Source organism: Salmo salar, chromosome ssa06, assembly GCF_905237065.1.
Source record: "Salmo salar chromosome ssa06, Ssal_v3.1, whole genome shotgun sequence".
NCBI lineage: Eukaryota > Metazoa > Chordata > Actinopteri > Salmoniformes > Salmonidae > Salmo > Salmo salar.
The window spans coordinates 33,790,971-33,809,660 of NC_059447.1; positions in this window are offsets into that span (position 1 = coordinate 33,790,971).

An 18,690-nucleotide genomic window follows, 5' to 3' on the forward strand; every position below is an offset into this window, starting at 1 on the left:
ATACCTACACAAGGTCTGCTTGTGACTCTACTTTGTCCCTTGTTAAAATAGAAAACCCTATCAGTGAACTGAATGCGCAGCAGATTGTCTGAGGTCGCTATCGGTTTGCAGATGTCAGAGACAGTGTTTTATAAATGTACACATTTCATTAAATATGGCCTATAATTCCCACTTTAAGCTAACCATGTCAACTCAGCAAAAAAAGAAACGTCCTCTCACTGTCAACTGTGTTTATTTTCAGCAAACTTAACGTGTAAATATTTGTATGAACATAACAAGATTCAACAACTCGGACATAAACTGAACAAGTTCCACAGACAGATACAGATACAGAAATGGAATAATGTGTCCCTGAACAAAGGGGGGGTCAAAATCAAAAGTAACAGTCAGTATCTGGTGTGGCCACCAGCTGCATTAAGTACTGCAGTGCATCTCTTCCTTATGGACTGCACCAGATTTGCCAGTACTTGCTGTGAGATGTTACTCCACTCTTCCACCAAGGCACCTGCATGTTCCCGGATATTTATGGGGGGAATGTCCCTAGCCCTCACCCTCCGATCCAACAGGTCCCAGACGTGCTCAATGGGATTGAGATCCGGACTCTTCGCTGGCCATGGCAGAACACTGACATTCCTGTCTTGCAGGAAATCACGCACAGAATGAGCAGTATGACTGGTGGCATTTCCATGCTGCAGGGTCATGTCAGGATGAGCCTGCAGGAAGGGTACCACATGAGGGAGGAGGATGTCTTCTTTGTAACGCACAGCGTTGAGATTGCCTGCAATGACAACAAGCTCAGTCCGATGATGCTCTGACACATCGCCCAAGACCATGACGGACCCTCCACCTCCAAATCGATCCTGCTCCAGAGTACAGGCCTCAGTGTAACGCTCATTCCTTCAACGATATACGCGAATCCGACAATCACCCCTGGTGAGACAAAACCGCGACTCGTCAGTGAAGAGCACTTTTGGCCAGTCCTGTCTGGTCCAGCGACGGTGGGTTTGTGCCCATAGGCAATGTTGTTGCCGGTGATGTCTGGTGAGGACCTGCCTTACAACAGGCCTACAAGCCATCAGTCCAGCCTCTCTCAACCTATTGCGGAGAGTCTGAGCACTGATGGAGGGATTGTGCGTTCCTGGTGTAACTCGAGCAGTTGTTGTTGCCATCCTGTACTTGTCCCGCAGATGTGATGTTCGGATGTACCGATCCTGTGCAAGTGTTGTTACACGTGGTCTGCCATTGCAAGGACGATCAGCTGTCCGTCCTGTCTCCCTGTAGCGCTGTCTTAGGCGTCTCACAGTACGGACATTGCAATTTATTGCCCTGGCCACATCTGCAGTCCTCATGCCTCCTTGCAGTATGCCTAAGGCATGTTCATGCAGATGAGCATGGACCCTGGGCATCTTTCGTTTGGTGTTTTTCAGAGTCAGTAGAAAGGCCTCTTTAGTGTCCTACGTTTTCATAACTGTGACCTTAATTGCCTACCATCTGTAAGCTGTTAGTGTCTTAACGACCGTTCCACAGGTGCATGTTCATTAATTGTTTATGGTTCATTGAACATGCATGGGAAACAGTGTTTAAACCCTATAATGAAGATCTGTGAAGTTATTTGGATTTTTACTAATTGTCTTTGAAAGACAGGGTCCTGAAAAAGGGACGTTTCTTTTTTTGCTGAATTTAGATTAAATAGAGCTTACTATGTAGTTATTATATCCTGCTGAGTATCAAGACACAAGGCGAGACCCAGATGCAGACACAGGAGGCAGATGGTTGGAGTCTTACAATGTTTAATAATCCAAAGGGGTATTGTCGTGGACGAATCAGAATTAGTTGGGTAACATAGATAATTAAGATGTTTTATTAGTATAATATGCTTATGTGAAATACTTGTCATTAGAAAGTGTCCTTTGACTCTGGAATGTTTCAGTTACACATTTCCCTTAGCTGGGGCTCAGACACTTGGGGCCCAGAGAGGGGAGAGGTCAGACTTGTCTTTTACTTGTCTCTGTTGCTCTGCAGAATATCAGCAAGAGAGGAGGACAGAATGAAATATTGTCTTCATATGTGAATGTCTCTTTACCTATGCTGAAACCATGTGAAGGGATGGCGTGATTACTGGGGAACCAATGACTTGTCTCCACAATGTCTGTGAGCAAGTCACACCCTCCTTTTCTTTATTGTGGGGAGGATTATGGCAGTAAATGGACCCTTGTATGTCCTCTCTTAGATCTCACACTTATCCTGTGATAATATATGGCCTAGAGGCTCACTCCCCAGTGAGCCTGTCCAGGAGTAGGGTCAAGAGGGGGTTTGCTTGAGATGGGAGTATCTAGAGTTGACAATTGATATATGCCATTGGATGAAATAGTTCTGTTCAATACCGTACCAGGGAGGGACGGTTCTAAGGAGACCAGATACTGGGCTATACCATTAATCCTGTTGACATAGCAGTTACTGTCTGATGTGTTTTATTGATATCTGTCATACAAAACTTAACCTTTGTGAACTGTTACTAAGTATCTGTGGTTTGTCAATGTACGTTGAAGGGGGTATCGTTGCTATAAAAGATCCCTGTAGCAATTCTGTAATCACCTTCCTGGTTCATTCGAGAGAATGCATAAGTGGGGTCAAGAACTTTTGCAAAAGTATCTTAATTAAGTATTAAAGATGTAGTTTAACTCGGACTGGTGTGTTTGTAACTCCTCATTTGGTAATGCGGAAATTAGCCACCACAGTATGCAAGAGAATGGTCGTGGACGGGCAAAAAGGTCAAAACCAGATCAGAGTCCAGGAGGTACAGAGTGGCAGGCAGGCTCGTGGTCATGGCAGGCAGAATGGTCAGGCAAATGGGAACAGAGTCCAGAAACAGGCAAAGGTCAAAACTGGGAGGACTAGAAAAAGAGAATAGCAAAAGGAGTACGGGAAAAACACGCTGGTTGACTTGACTAAACATACAAGACAAACTGGCACAGAGAGACATCAAACACAGGGATAAATACACTGGGGAAAATAAGCCTGGAGGGGGTGGAGACTATCACAGGAACAGGTGAAACAGATCAGGGTGTGACATTAAGACCCCCCCCAAAAATATGAGTTTTAATTTAATTTTTAATTTTTACATAACACAAGTGTTTGGGGTGGGAAAAAACATTTTACCAAGAAAGAAAAACCAAAACAATATTGTTATTTATCTTTTAATGTTCTGGTCATTAGGACGTAAATATATAAAAAATGACATTACAGTTAATGGCTATAGTAGGTGAAATACATAGTTGCGGCATCCGGATGTCCGCTACAGAGGACATTTCTTGATAAGCTCTTATTTAGCTCTTATTTAATGTGACAAAATTATTACAGAGTCCTGGCAACTCACTTAACTATTCCTGAGATATTCACTTACTAGAAACAGTTTGAATATCAAACTCACAAAAGATAATTAATAATTATACACATTTCTTTTAAAATGTCCATAAAATGTGAAAACTTTGACGGCAGACATTTTTTAAAGAACCAGCAAGATACAGTTTTCAAGGTCACACCCCCACATATGGGATATAATTGAAAAGCCCAGAATCCCAGAGTCCTCTCAAAGGGACAACAGGACTTAATACAGTGGCTTGTATAGCCTCTGAGATACAGACCAAGAACTGATGTCCACTAGAGAAGACAAAAATGATTTGCTGGGTCTCAGATGGATCTGGGGTTGTATGATGGATGTCATGGGATAAGCTGGTCTCTGGTGACTTCTCTCACATGCAAGCCATCAGACATTTGATACCAAACATGTTTTAATCCACAGTGATTTATTAGTTTAATGACTTGGCTGCAGGTGTATTTTCAGCTCTCTCTGCTATTACTGAAGATCCTCTGGGATAGCTGACAGACCTCTTCTATAAGGAATACTTTATCAAGTGTTTTTATATTGTTATTGAGTTGTTTAAAAAAATACTTGGATCGATTTCGCGAACATCTGCATCAATTAAAAGTTTCTGAGTTATCTGAATCCAAATCTCAGACTAGTATACAGATGTTTACAAGATCCCTTTTTATATGATGACTTACCTAGCTTTTGAGTAATCTTTCTTATAATGTTATTGGAATGACTAATAATGACAGTAGATGCAGAAAGAGTACTGCTTCAATAAACCTCTGGCCAAACAGTTCTAAACTTAGATATTTTCCTCTGACTGGCTTTAGCCAGAGACTAGACATTTTGCTTTAAAATGAAAGTTAAGACATTGTAATAATACAACATTATTGAACACAATTTACCTAGCTATACAACAAGTTGTTTTGTATTAACAATTCCAGCCATTTTGAAAGAATAATCTCCTCATCCTTGGTCCCATTTTCTCGCACGCAACCGTTAAACCAAGGTTCAAGGGGATTATATGTCTGTACTGATAATCCAAATGTTTCAATAAATGAATCTGTTTCAGGACACGCTTCAGGCCTTGGGACCTCCTTACCTTGATCCTCAGCCTCACAAAGACATTTGTTTCTAATCCGCAGAGCAAAGATTTTCCATGGTAATTTCAAACAACCAAGAAGAGTGAGGGAAAAACAGGAAACGCATGTGTCTTTGACCGGACATCACAGATCTTAGGACCCCTGGGGCACTGCTTGGGTTCCCAACTGGACCTTTTGTTGAGTACCATGACCAGAGAGAGGCTGGTATACGATACAAAGAAACACTAACAGCATTGGTTCCAAATCAATAGAGAAAAAAATGTTTAGTGGTGAATTTCACAAGATGTCAAATGGGCGATCTGCAAAGAGACAGCTTGGAATTAATTATTCTCAACTAATGTTGAGCTATACTTTATAATTACACCTGTCACTTAAACAAGAGAAAACAAAACCAAATCCAGTCTATTCCATAACCCTCTATATTCCTCTCTCTTGTGTAGTTGAGGTTTTCTCTTACCGAATGTACAACATACCTTAAAGATGATAATCATCCAACGAACGGCTCAGTGGGATTCCTCAGTATGGTTCCTCATAAGGTAACGAGGACACAATGTTCTTGAGGTCAAACAGTCTGGGAACACAGTCTCTCCCGTGCTGAGTCTACTGACCAATGCATGTCAGCACTAGAATAGGAATCTGACATGGAATGAAGTTCTGGACTGAAGTTAGCTCTCCATTCACGTCTGTGCTTTCTTACCATTCTCACAGCTCTCAGCTCGTGAATTATTTATGTATAATGGACAAATATCCCTGTTTTCCTGTAAGTACCTCTCCTCTTTCATCCTTTTCCTCACTATGAATATGAGACTGTTCCAAATGCCAGACAGCCTTCACACGGCATTCCTGCTGAATCAAGGAACATGGATGCATGTTGGGGAGGCATGATAAATTGAACTCTCTTGGACGAGTAAATCAGACACTAACATAAACATTTTTTATCTGAAGAGTGTTACACGGGTATATAAGACTGGGTGTAGTTGGGGCCAGGTCAAGGTCATGTTATGTCTGATCGTTGTGTCCGTTCATCAGGTTTTTTCTCCAAAATAATCTAAACAATTGCTGAGAACACCATCAACAATATGGCATGAATAGGGTCAAAAGTGTAGAGTGAACAAGTAGACTTAGTATGATTGATGTTGCCTCCCTTGTATGCTGAACAAAAATATAAACACAACATGCAACAATTTCAAAGATTTTACTGAGTTATAGTTCATATAAGGAAATCAGTCGACTGAAATAAATGAATTAGACCCTGATCTACGAATTTCACATGACTGGGCAGGCCCACCCACTTGAGAGCCAGGCCCAGCCAATCAGAATACATTTTGCCACACAAAAATACCTCTCAGTTTTATCAGCTGTCCGGGTGGCTGGTCTCAGGCAATCCCGCAGGTAAAGAAGCCGGATGTGGAGGTCCTGTGCTGGAGTGGTTACACGTGGTCTGCGGTTGTGAGGCCGGTTGGACGTTCTGACAAATTCTCTAAAACGATGTTGGAGGCTGCTTATGGTAGAGAAATTAAGATTGAATTATCTGGCAACAGCTCTAGTGGACATTCTTGTAGTCAACATGCCAATTGCACGCTCCCTCAAAACTTGAGACATCTGTGGTATTGTGTTGTGTGACAAAACTACACACTTTAGAGTGGCCTTTTATTGTCCCCAGCACAAGGTCATGCTGTTTAATCAACTTCTTGATATGCCACAACTTTCAAGTGGATTGATTATCTTGGCAAAGGAGAAATGCTCACTAACAGGTATGTAAAAAATAAGCTTTTTGTGCGAATGGAAAATGTATTCTCATGAAACATGCGACCAACACTTTATATGTTGCATTTATAATTTTGTTCAGTATATTATGTCAGCATAAGATTTAAACTTGCACCAATACACACCCTTGTGCCAGTACCACTTGTTAAAATTATTTTTCAAGAGAGAAAGTAACTTGTTCACCATGTGTGTGTGCAGATGTGAAGGATGTCCGAGAGATGGTTTTAATTAAGCGATTAGAAGGCTGTGGAAAAGCATGAGGGATTTCCAGTCCGTCTCTTGGTGACATTTTGGGAGAGAGTCTTAAAGAGTTTCCCCTTTGCTCATATCGGCTAATGAAACCTACCAAGCATTTAATGATTATAGAATGAATATCGTTAAATTATTTTCAAAGAAATCTTAGCCAACATTCACTTAGCATGATATTATGTGTGGTTCATTGGTACAGCTTGGAAAGGTTGAGATATTGTCACATATCGGCAACAACCATCAAACATGCTGTCTCTGGAAAATATGTCCAATGAAATACTCTGTAATAGCAATTTGCCGAGATGTGGTTGAAACCTAATCTTAGACGTAGAAACTCTGCTACTCAAAATCTCTACCAGTCCCCCTTGCCTTGCCACACTTATCTCAATAATTTGTTGACAGAGACCTACAGCGTAGCGTTGGTGTGAAGAAGTTCAGCCGTGAGCCAGTCAGGGTTTGGCAGTGGTGTCCCCAGAGGCCCAGTGAGAGCATTCAACAGACATGATTATGTGAGTGGGCTGTCTGACAAGGCTTCTAAACAGAGAGAGTATGAAGATGAAACCTTCAGGATCTGTTTGTCTCTTTGATGCGGTCCGCCTCCAGACAGTCCCAGAGGAGAAGGCCTGCTCTTTGTCACACGCTAAACCTCCACACTGTTAGCCTGAGCCTGTATGTGTTTCTCTCTCTCAGGATGTCTAGCTCTTCTCCTCAGCATCTTCTCCAACTGAAGGTGTACTTGACATCTCTGGCGTGTTGTCTAATTGGACACACAAAACAAATATTTTTTGTGCCGTGCCTCCAACCTCTTTTCCTCTGCTTGAGCCAAGACACCCATTCAGTCTGAAAGGCACGCAAAAGCAACACGTTTGCCTGGAGTTCAGGACAGTAAGTTCACTGGCAAGGTAACTCACCATTAAATGGAAACAGGCTGTCCACTCCCCGGGACATAGCACAAGGACGCAAGGCCTTGTCTTCAACTTTTCCCCCAAAACACCCAGCCAGGCACCAAGTGGAGGAAAGGGGATCTAATGTCACAGTCATGACCTAGCTGCGCTCTCTCTCTCTCTCTCTCTCTCTCTCTCTCTCTCTCTCTCTCTCTCTCTCTCTCTCTCTCTCTCTCTCTCTCTCTCTCTCTCTCTCTCTCTCTCTCTCTCTCTCTCTCTCTCTCTCTCTCTCTCTCTCTCTCTCTCTCTCTCTCTCTCTCTCTCTCTCTCTCTCTCTCTCTCTCTCTCTCTCTCTCTCTCTCTCTCTCTCTCTCTCTCTCGAAGTGTTTATGCTGGCCACAAGCTGGGCCTGTGACTTATGCTGAAAACACTACATTCTGTTTAGAGAAAAACACGCTGAGGAGTTTTCTTGTCTCAAAGAGAGCACATTTGTTTGGAAAGGATAGTCTCGTGTCTAAACAAACCTGACAGAGAAACAGCATCCAGCTCAGTAAATTGTTGCTCATTGCTTCTTCACTTTGTTGAATTTAGCAGGTGATAGTATACATTATCTCCTGCTTTTGGGGTAGAGAGATCCTCTGACATTAGTTTACGTATGAGAGCTTTCTTTGCTTATGAATTAAAATAGATTATGGAAAATGTTGGCCAAACATGATTGCGTAGTCCTTTAAATAAAAAAAACTGTTTTTCATGGAAAAGTATGTCCTAAAAAGTAACTGAAAATACGTTGGAGGAACCCATCAATTTCACATGAATTGCAGTTCACTGACTGTGAATTTTGCCTCAAAACATCGACCTCTTCTAGATATAACCCTTTAGGGAAAGACAGTAGTAAGGGACTTCTGATTAGGATCAGCAACCAAGGGACTAATAGTGAAGCAAATTCTTTGTATTCCCACTATCAAAATGAACTGGCCTCTTCCAAGATGCAGAGACGTTTAAAACATCTGGTTGGGAGAGAAAACCCCGAAAGACCAGCTTTTTTTCTGGGGCCAAGTCTGTGATCACTCGAGCGGAATATTAGAGCAACACATTAGTGTCTGAAATGTGGTTTTATGGTTCAGTAATTGTCACTTGTTCCATTAAGTGCAGCAGAGTTCAGATCTCTTTCTCGTAACTCTGATTCATGCTCTTGGCTCTCTGTACAGGAGTCAGAGGAATACCTCTTTGATAATCCTTTTCCATATATCAAACCAGAACCTTTGGAACAGAGGACTGGAAGCCTTCAAATCATTATGTTCTCTGCTCCATTGTTGTATAGTAGAGGAAATGAAGGCATATGTCATACTCAGAGACATACATCTGGTCATTCATATACATGGACTGTGTATGTATGGAAAGTTCATGCAATACAGATATTACTGATATGTGTGCTTTTGCTTCATCCATCACAACTGGGATGGAGAGTTGGGTCAACAGAGGCTACTTCCTCCTCTCTCCTCCTCTCTGCACATCAAACAATGAGTATAGAGTACAATAGCACTATAGAGTACATCAAATCAAAATCAAATGTTATTAGTCACATGTGCCGAATACAACAGCGAAATGCTTACTTACGAACCCCTAACCGACAGTGCAGTTTCAAAAAATACAGATAAGAATAAGAGATACAAGTAACAAGTAATTAAAGAGGAGCAGTAAAAAATGACAATATATACAGGGGGGTGCTGATACAGAGTCAATGTGCGGGGGCACCGGTTAGTTGAGGTAGTATGTACATGTACAGTAGGTAGAGTTAATTAAAGTGACTAGGCATAGGTGACAACAGAGAGTGGCAGTGGTGTGGAGGGGGGGCAATGTGAATAGTCTGGGTAGCCATTTGACTAGATGTTCAGGAGTCTTATTTCTTGGGGGTAGAAGCTGTTTAGAAGCCTCTTGGACCTAGACGTGGCGCTCCGGTGCCGCTTGCCATGTGGTAGTAGAGAGAACAGTCTATGACTTGGGTGGCTGGAGTCTTTGACAATTTTCAGGGCCTTCCTCTGACACTGCCTGGTATAGAGGTCCTGGATGGCAGGAAGCTTGGCCCCAGTGATGTACTGGGCCGTTCGCACTACCCTCTGTAGTGCCTTGCGGTCGGAGGCCGAGCAGTTGCCATACCAGGCAGTGATGCAATCAGTCAGGATGCTCTCAATGGTGCAGCTGTAGAACCTTTTGAGGATCTGAGGACCCATGCCAAATCTTTTCAGTCTCCTGAGGGGGAATAGGTTTTGTCGTGCCTGCTTTACGAATGTCATGGTGTGCTTGGACCATGTTAGTTTGTTGGTGATGTGGACACCAAGGAACTTGAAGCTCTCAACCTGCTCCACTGCAGCCCCGTCGATGAGAATAGGGTCGTGCTCGGTTCTCCTTTTCCTGTAGTCCACAATCATCTCCTTTGTCTTGATCACGTGGAGGGAAAGGTTGTTGTCCTGGCACCACACGGCCAGGTTTCTGACCTCCTCCCTATAGGCTGTCTCGTTGTTGTCGGTGATCAGGCCTACCACTGTTGTGTCATCGGCAAATTTTATGATGGTGTTGGAGTCGTGCCTGGCCGTGCAGTCATGAGTGAAGAGGGAGTACAGAAGGGGGCTGAGCACGCACCCCTGAGGGGTTCCTGTGTTGAGGATCAGCGTGGCGGATGTGTTGTTACCTACCCTTACCACCTGGGGACGGCCCGTCAGGAAATCCAGGATCCAGTTGCAGAGGGAGGCGTTTAGTCCCAGGGTCCTTAGCTTATTGATGAGCTTTGAGGGCACTATGGTGTTGAACGCTGAGCTGTAGTCAATGCTTAGCATTCTCACATAGCTGTTCCTTCTGTCCAGGTGGGAAAGGGCAGTGTGGAGTGCAATAGAGATTGCATCATCTGTGAATCTGTTGGGGCGGTATGCACATTGGAGTGGGTCTAGGGTTTCTGTGATGATGGTGTATGTGAGCCATGACCAGCCTTTCTAAGCACTTCATAGCTACAGACGTGAGTGCTACGGGTCGGTAGTCATTTAGGCAGGTTACCTTAGTGTTCTTGGGCACTGGGACTATGGTGGTCAGCTTAAAACATGTAGGTATTACAGACTCGGACAGGGAGAGGTTGAAAATGTCAGTGAAGACACTTGCTAGTTGGTCAGCACATGCTCGCAATACACGTCCTGGTAATCCGTCTGGCCCTGCGGCCTTGTGAATGTTGACCTGTCTAAAGGTCTTACTCACATCGGCTGCAGAGAGCGTGATCACACAGTCTTCCGGTACAGCTGGTGATCTCATGCATGTTTCAGCGTTATTTGCCTATAAGCGAGCATAGAAGTACTTTAGCTCATCCGGTAGGCTCGTGTCACTGGGCAGGTCTTGGCTGTGCTTCACTTTGAAGTCTGTAATGGTTTGCATGCCCTGCCACATCCTACGAGCGTCACAGTCGGTGTAGTACGACTCGATCTTAGTCCTGCATTGACGCTTTGCCTGTTTGATGATTCGTCGGAGGGCATAGCGGGATTTCTTATAAGCTTCCGGGTTAGAGTCCCACTCCTTGAAAGTGGCAGCTCTAGCCTTCAGGTCAGTGTGGATGCTGCCTGTAATCCATGGTTTCTGGTTGGGGTATGTACATACGGTCACTGTGGGGACGACGTCATCGATGCACTTATTGATGAAGCCAATGACAGATGTGGTGAACTCCTCAATGCCATTGGAGGAATCCCGGAACATATTCCAGTCTGTGCTAGCAAAACAGTCCTGTAGCTTAGCATCTGCTTCATCTGACCACTAGTCACTGGTGATTCCTGCTTTAATTTTAGCTTGTAAGCAGGAATCAGCAGGATAAAATTATGGTCAGATTTGCCAACTGGAGGGTGAGGGAGAGCTTTGTATGCATCTCTGTGTGTGGAGTATAGGTGGTCCAGAGTTCTTTCCCCTCTAGTTGCACATTTAACATGTTGATAGAAATTAGGTAAAACTGATTTAAGATTCCCTGCATTAAAGTCCCCGGCTACTAGGAGTGCCGCCTCTGGGTGAGCGTTTTCTTGTTTGCTTATGGCGGAATACAGCTCATTCAATGCTATATTAGTGCCAGCCTCTGACTGTGGTGGTATGTAAACAGCTACAAAGAATATAGATGAAAACTCTCTCGGTAGGTAATGTAGTTTGCAGCTTATCATGAGAAACTCTACCTCAAGCGAGAAATGGCTCGAGTCTTCCTTAGATATCGTGCACCAGCTGTTTACAAAAATACATAGATCGCTGCCCATTGTCTTACCAGACGCCGCTGTTCTATTCTGCCGGTACATCGTATAACCTGCCAGCTGTATGTTGATATTGTCGTCGTTCAGCCACGACTCCGTGAAGTATAAGATGTTGCAGTTTTGAATATCCCGTTGGTAGTGTAGTCTTCCCAATAACTCGTCAATTTTATTGTCCAAAGAATGCATGTTTGCGAGCAGAATTGAGGGGAATGGTGGTTTATTTGATCGCCTCCTACTCCTCAGAAGGCAGCCCGCCCTCTGGCGTCTCTTTCTCCGCCTCCTCTTCATGCAGATCACTGGGGTCGGGGCCTGTTCCCGAGGGAGCCGTGTATCCTCCACCTCAGGCTCGTCAGGGTTGTGAAAGAAGAAAAAGGATTTTGCTAGTCCGTGGTGAGTAATCGCAGTCCTGATGTCTAGAAGTTATTTTTGGTCATAAGAGACGGTTGCAGCAACATTATGTACAAAAATAGTAAAAAAACAAGTTACAAACAACTCAGATAAACGAACAAAAAAACACAATCGGTTGGGGGCACGTAAAATGTCTGCCTTCTGCTCCGGCGCCATTTAATGTATTATTTTTTATTTTTTATTTAACCTTTATTTAACTAGGCAAGTCAGCAAAGAACAAATTCTTATTTACAATGACAGCCTAGGAACAGTGGGTTAACTGCCTTGTTCAGGGGCAGAACATGAAAGCATCATTTGTGAACAGCACAGAGCTCATGTCTTTCTGACTGGAAATGAATAGAAAATGAATGGAATAGGCGATGCTGCGTAATAATGCTGGTCAAAATGCATGAACTCAGTAGAGGGCTTAATACGGCCTGTTTGCTTCTCCTCTACTTTATACTTTCACTGTATACGGCTAGATTCCACCATGGTGCAGATTATCAGTCTCTGTTGCCCTCTAAACCAAAGGCTATGCTAATAAACCAGTTAATACATACTTGCTCCATTTATGTTTCTATCTCATATAAATGTCATGAGTCCTCTCTACTAGCACTCGTGAACATGATCTCTGATTATTAGATGTGTAACCATCTGAAAGCCTTTGATGGGAGTATCCCAATGAAATCCTATTTGAACTGGTAACACACTGCTGAGACATATTTTTACAGTGGAGATTTCCACACATTTTTCTGTTTCTGCCTTTCTGTTTTTCTTCACGCCCCACTGGTGGTAAATCTAGTGTGTGGGATATAATATTCCCTGAAACACAAAATAAAAAACCACATAGATGTTATTTAAACATCATGTCTGTGAGGTTAAAAGCTTCTTTAATGTGTTTCCATTGAAGACTTTGTGAACATCCATTTCTAACAGCAGGAATGGAGAGAGTAGGTTTTACACATAGAGATCCTAATTGTAATTCCTAATTATATGGTTCTACATACATCCCTATAGAGTAACACTACTGTAGTGTAATGTGATTTTAAGTGTATTGATGATTCATTTATATGTCGTTTAGAAGCAATCATGTTTTCATTAAGAATGTAAATCCACTCTAAGATCTGTTGAAAGGACAGGAAGAGAAAGAGACCCTAATCACCAGACGTCTGAAGATGTTTCAGGCCACAATAGATAGTCTGACTCACGTCACTCCTGATCAATTGTTTTTACAGCATCATCAATCAACTGTTAGTTCAGCAGATTACCTCCTATCTTTATGTGGATCACAGTTCTACATATTGCTATACCTCCTTTCTTCTCTAGAGTCCAATTCAACCATAATATCCTCTCTGGGCTAGGCGGGACGAATTCGTCCCACCTACGCAACAGCCAGTTGAATCCCGTGGCGCGATTTTCAAATACCTTAGAAATGCTATTACTTCAATTTCTCAAACATATGACTATTTTACAGCATTTTAAAGACAAGACTCTCATTAATCTAACCACACTGTCCGATTTCAAAAAGGCTTTACAACGAAAGCAAAACATTAGATTATGTCAGCAGAGTACCCAGCCAGAAATAATCAGACACCCATTTTTCAAGCTAGCATATAATGTCACAAAAACCCAAACCACAGCTAAATGCAGCACTAACCTTTGATGATCTTCATCAGATGACAACCCTAGGACATTATTTATACAATACATGCATGCTTTGTTCAATCAACTTCATATTTATATCAAACACAAGCTTTTTACATTAGCATGTGACGTTCAGAACTAGCATACCCCCCGCAAACTTCCGGGGAATTTACTAACAATTTACTAAATTACTCACGATAAACGTTCACAAAAAGCATAACAATTATTTTAAGAATTATAGATACAGAACTCCTCTATGCACTCGACATGTCCGATTTTAAAATAGCTTTTTGGTGAAAGCACATTTTGCAATATTCTAAGTACATAGCCCAGCCATCACGGGCTAGCTATTTAGACACCCAGCAAGTTTAGCCTTCACCAAAATCAGATTTACTATTACAAAAGTTTGATTACCTTTGTTGTCTTCGTCAGAATGCACTCCCAGGACTTCTACTTCAATAACAAATGTTGGTTTGGTCCAAAATAATCCATCGTTATATCCAAATAGCGGCGTTTTGTTCGTGCGTTCCAGACACTATCCAAAATGGTAAATCAGGGTCGCGAGCATGGCGCAATTCGTGACAAAAAAAATCTAAATATTCCATTACCGTACTTCGAAGCATGTCAACCGCTGTTTAAAATCAATTTTTATGCCATTTTTCTCGTAAAAAAGCGATAATATTCCGACCGGGAATCTCCGTTTAGGTAAACAGAGGAAAGAAAACAAAGCTTTCGGTCGACGCGGGCACGAGCCTGAGTCTCACAGTACTGTAACCAGCCACTACCCAAACGTGCTACTTTTTTTCAGCCAGAGTCTGCAAAGCCACGATTCAGCTTTTTGCCGCCTTCTGAGAGCCCATGTGAGCCGTAGGAAGTGTCACGTAACAGAAGAGATCCTTTGTAATGGATAGAGATGGCAAAGAAGGCCAAGAAATGGTCAGACAGGGTACTTCCTGTACAGAATCTTCTCAGGTTTTGACCTGCCATTTGAGTTCTGTTATACTCACAGACACCATTCAAACAGTTTTAGAAACTTTGGAGTGTTTTCTATCCAAAGCCAATAATTATATGCATATTCTAGTTGCTGGGCAGGAGTAGTAACCAGATTAAATCGGGTACGTTTTTTATCCAGCCGTGTCAATACTGCCTCCTAGCCCTAACAGGATATATATCATTTATTTCATACATGCAATCTAATGGAAGTGGGGTTGACGGCGCCGCAGGGCATCAGCGCTACAGGTGTAGGATCTTAATTTGATCACTTTTATTATTTTAGGTTTAAAAAGGCTTCTGTAGTTTGTAATTTCCACTTTGAAATTTCAGATGAGATTTTCCCTTACGAAAAAGGTATCAACCCCGACAAACATTTCCATTAATTATAATCCAGATAACAATTCACATTTCCTGTTGCTGAAGGATTATTTTCCTGCTGTAGCAAACTGCCGCAAATTAAGTTCCTACACCTGTCCTGTACATATGCTATGTGAGATAATGATATTTGCAATGGCAGCCAATACACTCAGATGTCCCCATTGACAAGATGTTCAGAATGCCACCCTGCATGATGTCTATTCTGGGAAAGCCCTGATTGTGAAGATTTGCTCAATTGTGTCCTCCATGCCTTTTTCTTCCAGGTCTCGTCCGCATCCTGTTTTAATTGCTGTCTGGGGCTCGTCCACACGGGACACCATCTTTTATTTATAGGCTGGGCTTCTTCCTGGCTGTGATTGAAATCAATTAGGCAGTTGAGCCCCATGGTAAGCTGCAGTCTAATGAACTCCTATTGAGACATCATACAGTATCAGTGTTCCAGTTAGCTGCTGCTCTCATGAGTCCATGTCTCATTACCTCAACATGCATAATTGATAGTATCGTATTTAGCAGCTACATTTAGCTGAATGCTGCATTTCAGTGCTTAATTAAATTGCCTGTGAGCAAATTTAAATTGGGGCTGACTATGTTGTTGGCTGTAAGCACTTGTTTTTAGACATTTCACAACCCACTGGGCACAGACGTCAGTTCAATGTCTAGTTTTGATTTACGTTTGGCTGAGTTGTCAACCATTGTGAATTCAACGTGAAATCAACAAAATATGTCACTGCGTCATTGGATTAGGGTTAAAAGTTAGATGAAAATAAATACGAAATGCCCTTACGTTGATGAGTTTTTACAAATTCAATGAGTTTTCCATGTTGATTCAATGTCATCGCATAGAGTTTTTGGGTTGAAATGACGTGGAAACAACGTTGATTCAACAAGTTTTTGTCCAGCGGGTAGGCTAATCTCCAATCAATATTTCTGTGGTCACTCACAGTTCGGCATGATTCAGTTGGGACTGTTCTAGTAGTGATGGTCTCTCTCATCACAGTCCAAGAAAACAATATGAACTAAATCACTGTCACGACTTCCGCCGAACTCGGTTCCTCTCCTTGTTCGGGCGGCGTTCGGCGGTCGACGTCACCGGCCATCGCCGATCCACCTTTCATTTTCCATTTGTTTTGTCTTGTCTTCCCGCACACCTGGTTTACGTTCCCTCATCACTTGACGTGTATATAACCCTCTGTTCCCCCCATGTCTGTGTGTGGAATTGTTTGTTGTAAGTGTATTGTACATTTCAGACTGGTGTGCGATGGGTTATTTCAACCCGTATTTTGCTGTTCTGGGTGCAGTTTGTTTTTTTGCATCATTTAAGTGCTCCGGCTGTTACCCATTTCTGCTCTCCTGCGCCGGACTTCCCTGCACCCAGTTACGCAACGCTTACAATCACCAGGATTATCATTTGCTTATTTTCTCCTATTTCACTGAAAAAGCATGTGGGTTTATTTATGATAGATTTAATGATTCTACTAAATTCTCAACCTAACTCGCCTTTCCTTTTCCAGCCACCCTTGACCCTCATATTGCCTCACCTGTCGTAAGGAGAATCGGACCAAAGTGCAGCGTGTGTGTCGTTCCACATTTTATTTACACTGTGAAACTTTGCAATACATAAACTAAAGAACAAAACAACAAACCGTGATGGAGAGTTGAAACAAACAATACTCAAAAAACAATCTCCCACAAACCCAGGTGGAAAAAAACCCTACTTAAGTATGATCTCCAATTAGAGACAATGAGGACCAGCTGCCTCTAATTGGAGATCATCCCAAACAAAACCCCAACATAGAAATACAAAACTAGACCCTGACAACATAGAAATAGAAAACATAGGAGAAAAAACCCTGTCACGCCCTGACCTACTCTACCATAGAAAATAACCACTTTCTATGGTCAGGACGTGACATCACCACAAAGTTATTCTCATGCGCCTGATTTATTTAATCCCTCACAGGGAAATTCCTCTGACTCGTTACATTAAAATGTATTGGAGTCATCAAGGCCAAAACAGGTTGCTTATGATATTGAGCCAAACATGTATTCCATGGACGTGATTCTCTTATTTCTTTTACTGAGCCAAATGAGAAGAGTTGTCAGATTTCCGTCATAAAAACATTCTGCCTACTAGTACGTCATATGTCGAGGTGTTTCCTGCTCTCACTGACTGACTTAGTAATACATTTGATTTAATATTGGATTAATATCATTTATTTGATTGGCAGATCATGCCCTGTCTTCATCTAGTTACAATGTGATATATTTATGTGTGCTTAATGAAATTATTGAGAAACTGCAGTAACTGCAGTTCTCCCCATCTCCTGCAGAGGATAGTGGGGCCATTGAGGCAGCAGGCAGTCAAATGCAACTAAATAGAGTGAACTAAGAGAAGCATTTAGTTTAAAGTAATGATTAAGTATAAAACATAATTTAAAATAACTGAACATCTTCAAAATCAAACCAGGAATGGCTCAGTATGCAAAGTTTTGCCATGTACTGTATCCTTGGTTGAACACAAATCTTTCCCTCAGGAAGGAATGAAAGCGAGAATGTATGGAACTTCTGCTAATAACAGACTACGTAAACCTTATCATTCCCTAATGGACTACTGCTACATCACAGTGACACACAGCAGGTGCCTTGGTTGAGACTTTAAACAGGACTGTACAGTTTTAAACACAGAGCGTAAAAATAAAACCAGTACAGGGGGTGATAAAATCTTCGTAAGAGTGCAGTATTTTGGGGTGTTTACTCTATGTTAACACAGAAACATTCCGCACAGATATGTAACACCCAGTCCCTACACTCTACTCTATTACCGTAGCGGAGTCTATTCAGAGAATTTGCGTAGCCATTATTCCATCCTATATGGATACTGTAGGTATCTAATGCATAGTTAAATATAAACTCCCACATTGAAATAGAGGAATGCCAAAAACGAACTCAGTGGTTCTGAAGTAAGAAGGAATGTGAAAACTGAATCGCTACCTGCCAGCTCATTCACCCAGAGAGATAGAAGATAGTGTTCTGTCACTCACTGTTTTGTGCATAAGACCTTTAGCCTGGTCTATTGGCTAACTACTGACAGACAGTTGTAATTTAGGTGCAGTCATTGGCAGTCGATGGATCTGAGGAGAGGAAAATCGGTTGTACGTGAGAGATAGGGAACAACACGTGTGGACAGAATAGCTAGCCAAACTTTAAAGACCATTCAATCAAACTCGTGTGACTAGATTTTCTGTCACACTGTGAAAATGTTTCCATTGAGTATTTATGTCCTCTTAATTTTGTCATTGTTTTCACATGAATGAATTCTCATGAATCTTCAGTTACAAAATGACCCAGATGTTGGCCAATGCGTAGTTGTTGATGAATGAAGTCCATATAAGGTTGCGCCGGAAAAGTATGATTCTAAATGTCTCAGTTCGTCAGTCCTCCTCCGACTCAGAACACTGTGTGGGATGCAGTGTTAGCCTTCTGCTCTCTTTTTTCCCTTCATGTGCCGTTGCACAGAAGTCCGTCCTGAATGACACTACCCAGCTGTGTGGATTAGTAGGGCGTCTCTGACCGCTGCCTAACCACAAAAGGACAAGAGGAACACATAGTTAATGAGAGAGGCTGATCACTGCAGATTTACAGCCAGATTT